We start from the raw sequence: 15,477 nt of genomic DNA on the forward strand, positions 1-15,477 counted from the left end.
GTTAATTATCCTTTTAGAGTCTAGTTTCTTGAGTTCTTTATATATTTTGGAGATCAGACCTTTGTCTGTAGCGGGGTTGGTGAAGATCTTCTCCCAGTCAGTAGGCTGCCTTTTTGTCTTAATGACAGTGTCCTTTGCTTTACAGAAGCTTCTCAGTTTCAGGAGGTCCCATTTATTCAATGTTGCCCTTAATTCAATAGAAGAATGGATGAAGAAAGTGTGGAATATATATACATTAGAGTACTACTCTGCGGTAAAAAACAATGACTTCTCGAATTTTGCATGCAAATGGATGGAAATAGAAAATACGATCCTGAGTGAGGTAACCCAGACCCAAAAAGAAGATCATGGGATGTACTCACTCATAATTGGTTTCTAGCCATGGATAGGGGCCACTGAGTCTATAATTTGTGATCCTAAAGAAGCTAAACAAGAGGGTAAACCCAAGGAAAAACATATAGATATCCTCCCAGCTATGGGAAATAGACAAGATTGATGGGCAAAAAATGGGAATCCTGGGGGGTGGGGTGGGATGGGGATGAGGGGAGATGGGGAGAGAAAAGTGTGAAGGAGAGGATGAGGGGAACTGGGGGAATCGGGGTGATTGGGGGTAAAGGAAGGTTGGATGGGGGAGCAGGGAAACTCATACCTTAGTTAAGGGAGCCACCTAAGGGTTGGCAAGAGACTTGAACCTGGAATGGCTACCAGAAGCCCAGGGCAATGTCCCCAGTTAGTTCATTGGGGCACCTGAGGATAGGGAACCTGAAATGAACCTATCCTATAATCATACTGATGAATATCTTGCATATCGCCATAGAACCTTCATCTAGCGATGGATGGAGATAGAGACAGAGACCCACACTGGAGCACCGGACTGAGCTCCCAAGGTTATAATGAGGAGCAGAAGGAGAGAGAACATGAACAAGGAAGTCAGGACCATGAGGGGTGCACCCAACCAATGAGACAGGGGGGCCGATCTATTGGGAGCTCACCAAGGCCAGCTGGACTGCTACTGAGAAAAACATGGGATAAAACCGGACTCTCTGAATGTGGTGGACAATGAGAGCTGACGAGAGGCCAAGGAGAATGGCACAGGAACTTTCATCTGGCGATGGATCGAGAGAGAGACAGAGACCCAATTTGGATCAACCGTCTGAGCTCTTAAGGTCCAAATGAGGAGCAGAAGGAGGGAGAACATGAGCAAGGAAATCAGGACCACGAGGCGTGCACCCACCCACTGTGACAGTGGAACTGATCTATTGGGAGCTCTCCAAGGCCAGCTGGACTGGGACTGAATAAGCATGGGTTGAAACTGGACTCTCTGAACAAGGCGGACAATGAAGGCTGATGAAAAGCCAAGGACAATGGCACTAGGTTTCGATCCTAATACATGAACTGGCTTTGTGGGAGCGTAGCCTGTTTGGATGCTCACCTTCCTGGACCTAGATAGAAGTGGGAGGACCTTGGTCTTCCTGTAGAGCAGGGAATTTGGACTGCTCTTCAATATCGAGAGGGAGGGGGAGTGGACTAGGGGGAGGAGAAGTGGAGTGGGGATAGGGGGAGGGGAGAGGGGGGAGGGGGCAATATGTGGGAGGAGGGGGAGGGAAATGGGAAACGGGGAGCAGTTGGAAATTTTAAGTAAAAAGGAATAAAAAATATATATAAAAAAAAAAGAGGAATGCTCTTTGATCCGGCCATCTCCCACCTCTTGGAACTGCCCAGGCCCTGGGACCCAGCATGGGAAAATACAGGCTAATCACAGCCTAGCTGGAAGGCTTATCTGGAAAGTGGTGATGGCGTGCCTCCAACCCTATTTGCCACATGACAGACAGCCACACACTGTGGTCTAAAGGAGAGACTTAGAGGTATGTGGGGGAAATCAGTTAAAACTGGCATATGCATTAGGAGTATTTAAACTGGAAACATGTTTCTATGGGCCATCTAGACCCCCTCTCAGGTGATGCTAAATCAATAGCTCACATTTCGGTTGGATTTATTATTCTGGTCTTTGAAACTGCCCGGTTCCTAAATTCTTTCCTGTTTTGCTCTGAAGACTGCCCCTGGGACTCCTGTAAATGACTGTCTTAGATGCCAGTGTCCCAGTGCCCCTGGGGCTCCTGTAGATGACTGTCTTAGATGCCAGGGCCCCAGACCCCAAACCCTTCTATAGTGGTGGATGACAGGTCAGAGGGCAAGGGACTATCAACTATCAATCAATGCTGCTCCCCCACCCCCACTCCAGTGCAGGCCCTGTCAGGCCACAGGCTCCTTTGCTCTAAATTCCTGATGGCTGTCATCAAGTTTGAGAGACTCCAAGTGAACCTGCAAGGAAGAACAACTTGCTTCCAAGGAGGGGAGTGGGACCACTTAGCACTGACCAGCAGGTTTTCAGTGGCCTTGCAGACCCCTGGGAGACTAAGGGCCAGCAGAGGGACACAGAGCAATGTCTGGACGAGGTAGGACACAATGGCTCTCCCCCACACTTGGTACCTCCTCCTCCCTAGCACATCTGTCCAGCCCCTTGGACTCAGGGTGGCTGGGGTCATGACCAGAACATGGGAGCTGCACACAATTGAGGCCCATGAGGGTAAAGCCGAGGTTACCCACAGGATTTTTGCTTTTGAAAAGCAATGCTTCCACTCCCATCTAAGAACACACCACATAATAGGAAAAACCTGAAATTGGGTATAAAATAAGAGCCTTCCAGTGAACCACTTATTTTGATAAGTATAAAATAATTATCTTCCAGGAAACAGCTCAGGCTTGTGGCTGGCTGTGTGGCTTCTGCAAACCAACCCCCAAGCTGAGTTGTAGCCCAAGTGTGCTCTAGTCTGGTTTTAGAGATGTGGACAGGATCTTTCCCATGGGCACTTCTCACTATTACTGAATGGGGCATTATTATTATTATTATTATTATTATTATTGCTCTTGATGGCCCACAGAGGTGGAAGAGACTTTCTGGATGCTTGGTGCCCTGATGCTTGTGGCAGCTGGCTGACTGAGCAGAGGCACAAGTGTTCCTGGACCAGAATCTTCTCCCTTAATACTTCAGGTCTATGATCACCGAGCATCACTGCCCTGGCTCTGAGCCCTCTGTCTTTCCCGAAGGCCAAGAAGTCCCCCTGTCACAGTGTCCTCATTTTAGGAATTTTGATGACTGTGCCTGGCTCTTCTGTGTTCCCAGCAACTACTCTGGGTGACAGTCCCAATAGCATTTCAGGACGCCTGCTGGCTCATACCAGTCACATCAGAGAGCTGATGTGGTACCACCACCATCCTTATCATCAGCTCCACTATTGCTGAGGCTCAGTTCTTTCCTGTCTGGGGCTGCTCTGGAAGCTTTCCTTACTGATGTCCCTGGCTAGTCTATTCATCAACCTGTGGGGTTCTCCAAAGGAGAACTTGGGGTCCTACCTTTACTTTGGGCTAGCCGTGTTCCTAAATAAGCCAGAAATGTGTTTTTCATCTCAAACTCCAGATCAAAGGTAAAAGCAGTGGAGAGAAGCCCAGCTCCAGACAGAGTGTGTGTCGAGTGGCCTTAGGACACCAGACCTCGTCTCAACTACGAGACTGTGTTCTCACTGCACTCTCCTAGCTGCTGGCAAGCCTTTCTCAGAGCCCAGTGTGAAGGAGACTGGCAAAAACAAGGTTATGACCCCGCAAGTCTGATACCCACCCTAGCCCCACACCTTGGAACTCAAATTGCTTAGCACAGTGTGTACTGTTAATTTCCCATGATGCATGATGCTCCCTTGGTTATTTTTCTGTTGCCGTGACAAAACACCATGACTAAGGCAACCTATAGAAAAAAGAGCTTACAGGGCTTATGGTTTCACAGGGTGGGTCCGTGACCATTGTCATGGGTAGTGTGGAACAGGCAGGTAGACACGGTGCTGGAGCAGAAGCTGAGAGCTCACATTTGATCTACAGGCAGGAAGTAGAGAGTTAAGAGGACTAACTGAGAATAGCATGGGCTTTTGAAACCTTAAAGCCCATCCCCAGTGGCACTTCTCTGACAAGACCATATCTGACACTCCGAGCATTCAAATCTATGAGTCTATGGAGGACATCTTTATTCCAATCACCACCACCCCCAGCCGGCAGGATCCTCCATGCATGGTAATGCTGAGCCCATGCCACAGAGCTGGTGCCTAAACACTCTGCTGAAGGAGACGGTGCTTTGTCCCCTGATCTCCCAAGGATCCTTATTGAGGTTCATCCCAGACACTTTCAGAACCATCGTATTGATGCATAGTCCAATAACAGCTTGCCCAAAACAACAACAACAACAAAAACAAACAAACAGAAAACTGGCTGCGATGCCATCCAGAATGTGTACAGGTGGGTGGGTGGGTGAAGATGTTCATCTGTGTAGCTGCTGCCACGTGCAAGATAGAGATCTAGCCATCAGATCACAGGCACCGAGTTTGTTCACTGAACTAGCCCATGTGGTCCTATCTTCTGTGCGTGTGTGCGCGCGCGTGTGTTTGTGTGTTGAATACACACTTATGTGTGCAGGTGCACAAGTCTGTAAATACCTTTGCAGAGACCAGAGGATGATGGTGGGTGTCCTGTTCTATCTATCTATCACTCTCCATCTTATTCCCTTGGGACAGCATCACTTACTGGAATGAGGCTTGAGATACCTGGCAGATTGCCTGCAGGGTTCATCCATGTTGTGACATACATCAGCCCTTTTTTTTTCTTTCTATGACTGAGTTGTTTTCTATTAACTGGATATACCGCATGGTTATTGTAGTCATGTCTATGCAAACAGATACATTTTTCTCCTGCATTTTCCAGTCTGAATTGTGGACTTGGTGGGATCATATGTTCCCGTGGTTTGGGGCACCTGCATTGCCAGGAAACGCAGATGGAACCCCTGTTTCTCCAGGCCTCCTGGTAGCCCCTCTATGTACACCATTACCTTTGCTACACTGAGTTACCTCCCTGTGTGTCATTCTGCCGGCTCAGTGATCAGATAGCGTGGACAATCTGCCTGTCTGGCATTTCTGGAAAACTGGGAGGTGATGACTATCCCGCGTCCTTCTCCACACAGCATAGCTGCTATACAACAGCTCTGAAGGGTCACCTCTCCCTATCGTCATGGTAGTGATGCACCTGCTTGGCTTTGATGCATGCAGTTGTGATTCTGCCCTAAATTCTCCACTGGTAAGTGTTGGGTTGCTTCTGCTGTTTGCATGGGTTAAGTAGTGATAGAGTTTCCCAAACTGTGGCCAAGAATAACCCAGTTGTTCTTGCTTATTTCGCCAAGTGGAGTGGAAAGCAAAGGGGCTGAATGATGGCCCTAAATCCCTCTACCCGAGAGTGACAGGTGGCTCTCATAGGGCCTGGCAAAGACCAAAGTGACATTTCATGTCAAAGAGACATTGCCATGGCAAAGGTCAAAGGGGCATGGCCACATCAAAGCCTGGAAAGTTGCTGGGCATCTTCTGGCCTCCCTGGATATCAGATGAGCCATAATGACATTGCGACACCTGCTCACTTGATGACTTTGTTTAGACAGGGCCAAACTACCTTTCATGCTACAGTTAGCATTTTGGCCACCTCTGGTATAAAATTCCTAGGGAGGAGCCTCTGTGGCTTGTGTTGTATGCTACCTCTGCTCACTTTAGCAGCCAGCTCAGAGAATGGGGTCCTTCCTGTGATGCATCCCGCTTTGATGCAGTCCCCTTCAGAAAGTAGACTTCAGGAGACATGAGGCCTGTGGTGGTTTGAATAAGAATGGCCCCCATAGGCTCATATATTTAGATACTTAGGAAGTGGTACTATTTGGAAGGACTAGGAGGTGTGGTTTTGTTGGAGGAAGTGTGTCCCTGGGGGTGGACATTGAGGTTTCAAAAGCCCAAGCCAGGCCCAGTGGCTCTCCTCCTGCTGCCTGTGGATGCAAATGTAGAGCTGTAGGCTACTTCTCCAGCACTATGTTTGCCTGCATGCCACCATGCTCCCCTCCATGATGACAATGTGCTAAACCTCTGAAACTGTAAGCAAGCCCCAATTAAATGCTTCCCCTTGTAAGAGTTGCTGTGGCCTTGGTGTCTCTTCACAGCAGAGCCCTCTTTGTTCCAGCTGTGATCAACGCTAAGGCAGACTTAGTCTCCTGTAGCCTGTTGTCAGCTGGGATATCCAGCACCAAGGCACTAGCCCTATGTGGAAGTGGCAGGGCCACTCTCTGGTAGGCACCTTAGAGATCCCTTCCCTCTGTGATCTGACTTCCCCTTCTTTCCTCTGCAGACCCCAAGACAGACACATTAGGGGGAGCTCTGTCTGTCCTAAGATTGTTGGAAAAGTAAATTCATTTTCTGGGCTTTGTGACAAAAGACAATGCATGGGAGGTTTTAATGTATTTTAACATGGTTGAGCCCCTTACCCAAGCTCCACAGAGGATGAGGATACCAAGTTCCATGTGCATTTTGCTATTTTCTCTACAAGCATACCTATGGTCTTTAACTTACAGATTAGGCATAGCAAGAGATTAATAATAAGAAATAATGAAATAGAGCAATTATACAAATACATTTTGGTAATTTTTTAAAAGATGGAAGCCATTATGACATAAAATAAAATCTTATGTCTCTGGAACAATAGATCTAATAAACCTTGGCAGTTGCTAAGTGACTAATGGGCTGGTATTACATACAGAGTGGATACTCAAGACAGGGAGATGATTTGTACCCCAAATCAGAGAGAGTGGGAAACCAAGGAGATTTCATCACACTGCTGATAATGGTGTGCAATTTAGAACTTAGAATGGTTTGTTTCCATGATTTCCCACCTAATATCTTCAAATCAGGGTTGACCGTATGTACGTGAAATCACATGTGAGGGAGTGTCCCTAAATATAAAGTTGTTGCTCCCAGTTCTGCAAGCCAGAAGTCCAAACTCAAAGGGGAGGCCTTGTTCTCTATGTGGGCTCTTATGTTTGAATCTTAACTGGTTACTCTTCCAAGTTCTAGACTTTGCTGGAGTTTCCCAGCATTCTTCGCTTGAACTCATCCTCCAGTCTTTCCCTCTGCCGTCACAAGACATTTTTCCTAGGTGTGTCTGTGTGTGTCGTGTTCTCTGAAAAGGAGAATCATTGGATCAGCGTGCATTCCAACCTATGACAGTAAATCTAAAGGTCAGTGACTAGATATTCTAAGTTCCTGTCTTCAATCAAGGTCACACTTAGAGGTGGGCAGGAGTTTGAAAAACACACTATCTAGTACAAGGAGAGGGAGACAAATGTCCCCTCATCTACACAACCAAGCTCTTTAGCTCTAGTCAGACCCCACCCTCGAACCCCTACCCCCCCCCCCCCCGCTACCCTGTGGAATGAAATCAGGAGTCTCCCTGGAGAGTGGGGAGCTATTGTCCTAGACTCAGAATGAGAAGTCTCAGGAAGTGAACCTATGAACAGAAAGGTGCTTTCTCACAGTGCCCACGTGAGATCCTCCAGTCCACGCCGTGTCATATACCCACACCCTGGCTCTCTGTGCCAGCCCCTCTTTGCCGGTGTGCTCTGGAGCCACTTGTCTCTGCCTAGGAGACTCAATGGTCATGTTTGTCTCCCTATTTCGGGGATTTCCATGGTCCAGCACAGGTCCAGGGTCAGTAAGAGTCAGAGAGAATCTTTCTCGGCACTTCTGCTTACCCCTGAGGTCTTGGTCAGGGTGCCCAGGCCAGAGTGCCACTGCCCAGCCTGAGGTCACTGCTGCCCACTTCCTGTCTACAACCCAGGGACCTATTCATACTTCTCGCCCTCTAAGGACCTTTCTTCAGCTAAAGTCCCATGATCACGTATAGTAATCCTAACTCACACATGTTAAACGTTAAATGAGTTTGCAAAGTCCTTTGGTTTTCAAAATGCCTAAACTCTGAGCCATGAACCCACTGACCTGCTTTTAAAAAAACCCCGCATGGATAGGCCAGGCATGGTGATACATGCCTTTATCTCAGCACTTGGGAAGGAGGCAGAGGCAGGTGGATATCTATGATTTCGAGGCTAGTCTACATAACAAGTTCCAGACCAACCAGGGATTCATAGTAACACCCATCTCAAAAATAAAACAGAACACGTAGATATGAACTTCTGCTTGGCAAGGTGCATGCTGTGTATGCCCACTGAGGCAAGCGTACACCCAGTCTTTCACAGGGATCTTTAAAAAAAAGTTTTGAGGGCTCTAGAGAGATGGCTTGGTGGTTAAGAGCATTTACCATGAAAGTAAGAGGATCTGAGTTCGAATCTCCAGGACCCATTTTAAAGCCAGTTGTAGCTTTGTGTGCCTGTAATCCTAGCACTGGGGGAGAGAGACAGGCAGATCCCACTAGCCAACCAATCCAGCTATAACGGAGAGATTCAGGGTCAGTGAGAGACTGTCTTAGTTAGAGTTTCTATTGTTGCGATGAAACACTATGACCAAAAAGTAAGTTGGGGAGGAAAGGGTTTGTTTGGTTTACACTTCAGCATCGCTGTTCATCACTGAAGAAGTCAGGTCAGGAACTCAAAGAGGGCAGGAACCTGGAGGCAGGAGCTGATGAAGAGGCCATGGAGGGATGCTGTTTCCTGATTTGCTTATCATGGCTTGTTCAGCCTGCTTTCTTATAGAACCCAGGACTAGCAGCCCCAGGATGGTACCACCCATCATGGGCCCTCACACATGGATCACTAAATGAGAAAATGACTTCCAGCTGGATCTCATCAAGGTATTCTCTCAACTGGGGCTCCTTCCTCTGATGACTCCTGCTTGTGTCAAGTTGACACACAAAACCTCTCGGTACAGAGACCCTGTCTCAAAAAATAGCATGGAGAATGATAGAGAATGACATGTAACATCCTCCTTTGACCTCTGGATAGATATGCACAGGTGTACACACACACACACAATTTGGTCATGTTATCCAGTTGGCCAATGGAAGGTGGCATCTCCATCTCCAGAGCCTCTGCAGGGCCCACATCTTTTCTACCCATCACAATTGTCTGTTTGTTTCTTTTCCCCTGCACGGTTATTTATATTTATTTATTGCTAGAAGTAAGAAGATTAATCACGTGTTTTATTTAGCTGTTTTAGTTTTCTTCTTTGGTGAGAGATTCCCTCTTCTCCATTGGAATATTTAGAGGTTTTCTTTTTTTTTTTTTTACTAACTTGATAAAGTTTGTAGGAAGAAGTCAACCCTTTGTCCTTCATCCTCATAGTAGATATTTTTCCCCTGTCGAGGCAAACTTTCTTCAGGTGTGAAGTTCTGGAAGTCTGCAGCATGAATCCTCATCTAGGGGACATTAGGGGACATAATGGGCATGAATGCCTTTTATTGTAGTTTTCAAACAATACAGATGTGCTCTTCGGATGGCCATTTTTTATATTGACCCTCTATAAAGTCCAGTGGCATAATACTAAATCATAAATAAGTGAAGACATTTTTACAGGAAACAAAGATATTGAAGTCTGCAGACATGGCTTTCCCCCCACATTTTTAAAATTATAAAGTAATAAACACACAAAGTAAAAATATTAAGGCAATGTAGACTGATATTAAATGAAAAAGGACCATTGCCCGTCCCGCGCCCAGCTCTCGGGAGAGACCATTTTAATGGTTTATATTTTCAGAACTTGTTGTAGCTACCATATTTCTAAATAAAATGCTTTTACTGCTGCTTCAGGATTGACCAATTTTAGACAATCTTTACTCCATGTCCCAGGATGAAAGAGAAGTCAAGTCATTCCCACTTCCCCCATCATCCCTTTAATTGCGTTAGTTGTATTATTTTTAGCTCTTCCAGCTTTCCTTAATGGCTTGGAATCGGGTGCAGACACCTCCATTTCTGCTTGGCCAGCAGTGGATCAGGGGACAAAGTGAGGCCTGAGCTCAGAGCTGTACTCTTGGGTGGGCCAAGGCTGTACTCTCTCCTTCCTCTTGGCCCAGAGCTCATTTATTCTAATGGTGGGCAGCTGCAACACGCAACACCCTGCATAGCACTAAACACAACACAACACCCTGGGCTCACGGGGCTTGCTCTCCTGTTTGGAGGAGCCAAAAAGTGGACAAAAATGAGCAGATGAAAGATGCAGTCTATCGAGCAGTGATAGAACCTAAAGAAAAAAACAAGTGGAAGAAGAGAGGGTGAGCTACAAAATATAAGGACCAGAGAAGGTGTGTCTTGCTCTCCCTTCTGAACCTGTCACTTCATCACCCCTGAAACTGCCTGTAATTCCACAACCGGCAAACTCTTATTATGATATTAAAAACACAGATGCTACTCTTTTCTACGGGGTTATATAGGCAAGCAAGCCCTCATTGTAGATTATAAATATTACAAGTCAAGCATGCATTTGCTACTGTGTGTATTTAACAGACTATATTGGTTATTTATTTTGTTGCTGTGATGAAATATCGCAGCAAGAGCATCTTAAAGGAAGAGAGTGTTTATTCTGATCCCCAGTTCCAGGGTATAACCATGACAGGGAGGGCACGGAGGCAAGAGGCATCTGGAGCCAGGACCCAAGCCCAGGAAATGACATCACCATCCTCTAGGATGAGCCTTCCCACCTTAACCTGAGCACAGAAGTCGTAGATATGCCCAGAGGCTCACCTCATCTAAGTAAGCCCTCACGGTGTACTCGAAGGCCGATTCCAGCTCCTGTAAGGTGGACACGAATTATCAGGAGTACCAAATATGCTAGCCAAGCCTAGCCTGAATTGACAGTACTCACATTAGCCCACGGTTGGCAAAAACACATAACATAAAGACCATTTTGCAAATAAAGTGTCGAACATTTCATGTATTCATATGTGTTGGGGTATAAAAACACAAAACACAACACCAAAAACAAATTGCTGGCTTTTCCTTCCTTGGGAAAACACCAAATGGTGGGGGCACTCGTGGAGCGGAGGGCTTGGGGGCTGTAGTGGCTTCCACCGAGGATACGGCTGCGGTCTCAAGGGTTGTAGTTGTGGGGGTGGTCTAGGCAGTGGCTAGGCTGTGGCTCGGGAAACTGAGGCTGTGGGGCTAGCGGAGGTAAAGCAGAGGACCAAGAATCCCTGTCACCGAGCTGAGTCACATGGTCAAAGACGTGAAGATCAAGTCCCTGAGGAAACCTGCCTGTTCTCCCTGCCCATCAAAGAATTTGAAATCATTGTCTTTCTCTTGGGAGCATCTTTTAAGGATGAGGTTCTAAAGATCATGCCAGTATAGGAGCGGACTCAGCCTGGCCAGCGATCTGGGTTTAAGGCTTTTGTTGCTATTGGGCACTACAATAGTTACATTTGTCTTTGTGTTAAGTACTCTAAGGTGGTAGCCACTGCCATCTAAGGGGACATCATCTTGGCCAAGCTTTCCATTGTCCCTGTGTGGGGAGGGGACTAAGGGTACAAGGTTGGGAAGCCTCACACCATCCCCTGCAAGGTAACTGCCCCAGTGGCTCTGTGCTTGTGAGCCTCTCCCTGGTTGCAGAGGAGCTGGAATCATTTTTTGTTCCTATGCACAAGAAACTGTTGCTGCTACCCGGTACTGATGACTGAGTGCTCCACATCAGCCAGGGGCTGCACTGCCGCCCTGGCCAACTTCACCAAGACTACCCTGATTCCATCTCAAAGATCCCCAACCTCTGGAAAGAGACCAAATTCTCCAAATTTCCCTATTTGTAATTCACTGACCATCTTATGAAAAATCACACCAGAGTCCCTGCTCTGTGAATCCAGGCTCTAGCTGTAGCTACCATATAGGGTTTTTATACCAGAAAAATAAAATGACTTATGCTTGAGAAAAAAAATCACTGGCAACACAATAAGCTGTAACACACTAGTGGTTTTCACGGTCAAATGGCTGGCTGGGCAGTAGGCAGCTATCAGCCACTGTCCAACATCACAGCAAAGTATCTACCTTCCATTTTAAATCCAGAAAGGTCAAAATTCAAAGTACAGTCTCTGCCAAAAGCTATAACGATGAGGAACCATAAGTCAAACTATCATAAATCATAAAGGACCATCTGCATTTTTCCTTTCCCTGCCCAGGAAGGGGATGTTTCATGTGCGTGCTGGGTACTCTTCTAAGCTCTTTGCTCCTCCTGACTTTATTAGTATACTTTGTTCTTTCACATTGATAGGAGGTAGGAAGCCAGTTTCTTCACTCTGCTATTCTAAGTGCTGATGGGTACAGGTCACCCTCCCAGTCCTTCAAACTAGAATCCTTTTTCATACTGAGCTCATGATAACATGGCTGCTTTCTGGACCCTGTGTCTCTTTTCCTCCCCTTCCTGGATTTATTGGAGTATGTCCTCAAAAAAAAAAAAAAAAAAAAAACCAAAAAAAAAAAACCAAGAAAAAACAAACAAACAAACAAACAAAAACTGGCAGAAAGCCAGGCATGATGATGCATGCCTTTAATTTCAGTAGTTGGGAGGCAGAGTTCAAGGCTAGCCTTATCTACATAGAGAGCCCCAGGCCAGCCAGGGCTATATAATGTGACCTTGTCTCAAAAAACAAAGAAAAAAACAAGCAACTGACTAGAAAGACACAAAAGTAACTTTCATCCAGGGCTGGGGAGATGCTCAGCCAGTGAAGCAGGAGGATGTGTTTGACCCCAGGCACCAAGTACAAAGCCAGGCTTGGTGGCCGGAGCTCTGAATCCCAGCAGTGGGGAGATGCAAACAGGAGGATCCCTGGGACTCACTGGTGAGCCCAGGTGCCAACGAGAGACCTTATGTCAAACAGCAAGCTCCCAAGGAATGGCAGTAGAGATGGACCTCTGGCCTCCAGCACACACATGAACACATACACACAGAAACTTAGATTCCCCAAACCACAATCAATTCTTTGACTGGACATATGTTCTATAGCAGTGATCTGATTTGGGGTAGGTTTTTTCTTTCTTCTTTCTTTCTATCATGTTTCCAGAAGTTTTGCCTAAAATATTGACGTCTTAAAATTCCATCAAGCTGATGCCAAGAAAGTCTCATTTCAGAAGGGGGAATCAGAGTCTTGCAAAACCAATAAATTTGGGTGGGCCTGGCATCTAAGTAGAGTTATGTTGTAATGGTGCCTATGCAGGACAAATATACTCATACTGGGGGAATGGCAATATGGCTGCCCCCAGGCAAGGTGAAGAGGGGCTACTAGTGTTTATGGTGAGCAGAGTGTACTCAGGCCCAAGCAACTTGACCTTGATATCTACATAGACCACCTTCTGTGACAGAGAGCCTGCCCTTCCACATCAGAACCCCTCCTTCCATGCCAAACACATTCACCCCCAGATATCAGTCACCCTGAGTTCTAAAAACGCACCATCTCTGCATGATCAGCTAACAAAGCCCACACCACTAGAAGAGTTCAGAACAAGGACATCAGGCCTACAATACGTAATACGTCCAGCGGAGACATTGGAAGGGTCTCCACAGGAAGCCAAGATCTATAGCTGGTAGGCACTGTGCCAGTATCACCCCACCTGGCCTGGTAGTATTATCATTAGCTTTAATTGTCAGCTTGACACAGCCTACAGTCGTGCGGGAGGAATACCCCGACCCGGGACTTGCTTAGACCGGGTTGGCCTGTTGGCACGTCTGGATTGCTGACAGATGCGTGAGGAAGCAGCCTACTGTGTGTAGTGCAATCCCTAGGAAATATAAGAAAACCAGCCGTATATGAAAATAAGGAATGCTGATCTGAGAGGCCTGCACGGTCACCTGGGACCGCAGTGTTGCCCAAGCCAGGACTGCTGTCAAGGGGCATGTCTGCATCTGTAACTCTACTGCAGCCAGGGTCCAAGTTGGGGTCTGTGGATTCTGGGCCATCACCTGGGTCCATGTTGGTGTCCGAGGGCCACATTGCCATGGGGACCATGTCAATCTGAGTGACCTACCCTGCCACCTGGGGCCATGGTGACATCTGAGCCTGAGCTGCCGCAGAGGGCATGACTGTGTCCATGTTCCTGCTACAGCTGAGGTCTGTGATGATGTCCATGGCCCTTGTTACCCCAGGGGGTCGTAAGAGCGATGTATGCTGAAATCTGAGAGCCCTACTGAGCCAGCCCCACCCCTCACTGGCCCTGGGATAGCTGGCCCTGTTTCTCACTGGACACTGCAGCAGGAGAGATGACCTCACCCCCACCCGTGGGAGAGCTGCCCTTGTTCCCTCCACACATGTGGGAGAGATGCTCCCACCCTTCAACATGGGCATGGGAGCGCTGGCTCTACCCCTTGCCTGAGGGGGTGGTCCCAGAGGACTGACCAGCTCAGCTACCACCCAGACCCACATCCTGGGTCTTGGTGTGGCCCACCTTAACGTCTATTTGATCTCTGACCTGCTGGAGTGCATGAAGTGATTGGTCCTGTGGAATGATAATTGCATGATCTCCATGACTCGGGACAAAAGCAGTATATCCGAGAGGAGTTTGGTGAGGGTCAAGAAATGATGCTGTGCCAGCAGCCTTGAACCAGACCAATGACTCATTGCCACGAACGTTTTGTGGGTGGAGTTTTTGGACAAAAACGTATACTGCCAGACACACCACAGCTCCCGAAGCCCCTAAGATGAGCAAAGCGGTGTTGGAAAGATAGAGGAGGGAGTGAGGTGTTTTTTGTTCTAACTAATTGTGGCGGGGAGCATGGTGCAGGGGCTAACAGAGATGAGTGGGATTAGGGGGCATGATGTGAAGTTCCCAAAGAATCAATGAGGAATTCCGTTAAAAAAGAGAAAAGAAAACAAACTAAGCATGACCCTGGGAGTGAGTGGGCCATCAAGCAGCATTACTGCTTCAGGGTCCTGCCCTGACTTTCCACAATGATGAAAGTGTAAGCCAAAGAGACTCTTTGCTCCTCTACGTTGACTTTGGTTAGGGTGTTTTACACCGCAGCAAGGTGAAGCTAGGACAAGGGGGAAGCCATGACTCAGACCCGACATGGCTCCTGTCACTGGCTAGTGCTGGGAGCTGAGTGCAGCAATCCTGGGACATGTGTCCCTGCCAGTTTCTGTGGACTCTCTTTACAGAGCAGACCCCGAGTATCACCACATCTGACAATTTTTCCAAGCCTCTGGGCCTGAGCTCCTGAGGTCTCCTCTGAGACGTGGAGACTGTCAACACAGAGTGAGCTCTCGCTGGATTGGTTTGCAGGGGTGTCTGGTGGCTGTACATTTGTCCGCTGAAATTGCATGAACCAGGGACAGATAGACAGAGCTCCTACCGCTTGTGTTATTGTGGCTAGCTGCTTGGCACTTGCACTATCTCTGATGGGGCTTTTGGGTGACTCTTGGGGCTGCTAAGACCTGTATGTCCTTTCCCTTTTCCTTTTCTCCTGGAAGGACTCCCTCTGGCAAGTCTTCCCATTGCCTGGCTGGATTGTGGGTGTGGGTTGGATACCTTACCTCACAGCTTCCCAGCCTAGCCACAAGGCATCCAGAAAGAGGTTCCTGGACACTTCTGCAGAGGTTAAGCCCCAAGTGCTGTTTCTGCAGATAGCTGAACTGCCTGGCTCAGTCTCCTGC

General features: G+C 47.5%; 1 pseudogene; it reads right to left on the reverse strand.

The window, feature by feature from the left end:
- LOC130879893 (nucleolin-like) overlaps positions 1-13,956 on the reverse strand; it is a 46,525-nt pseudogene extending 32,569 nt beyond the window's left edge.
- Between the last annotated feature and the right edge of the window lie 1,521 nt (positions 13,957-15,477).

The sequence above is a fragment of the Chionomys nivalis genome, chromosome 8 (genome assembly GCF_950005125.1).
Source record: "Chionomys nivalis chromosome 8, mChiNiv1.1, whole genome shotgun sequence".
Lineage (NCBI taxonomy): Eukaryota > Metazoa > Chordata > Mammalia > Rodentia > Cricetidae > Chionomys > Chionomys nivalis.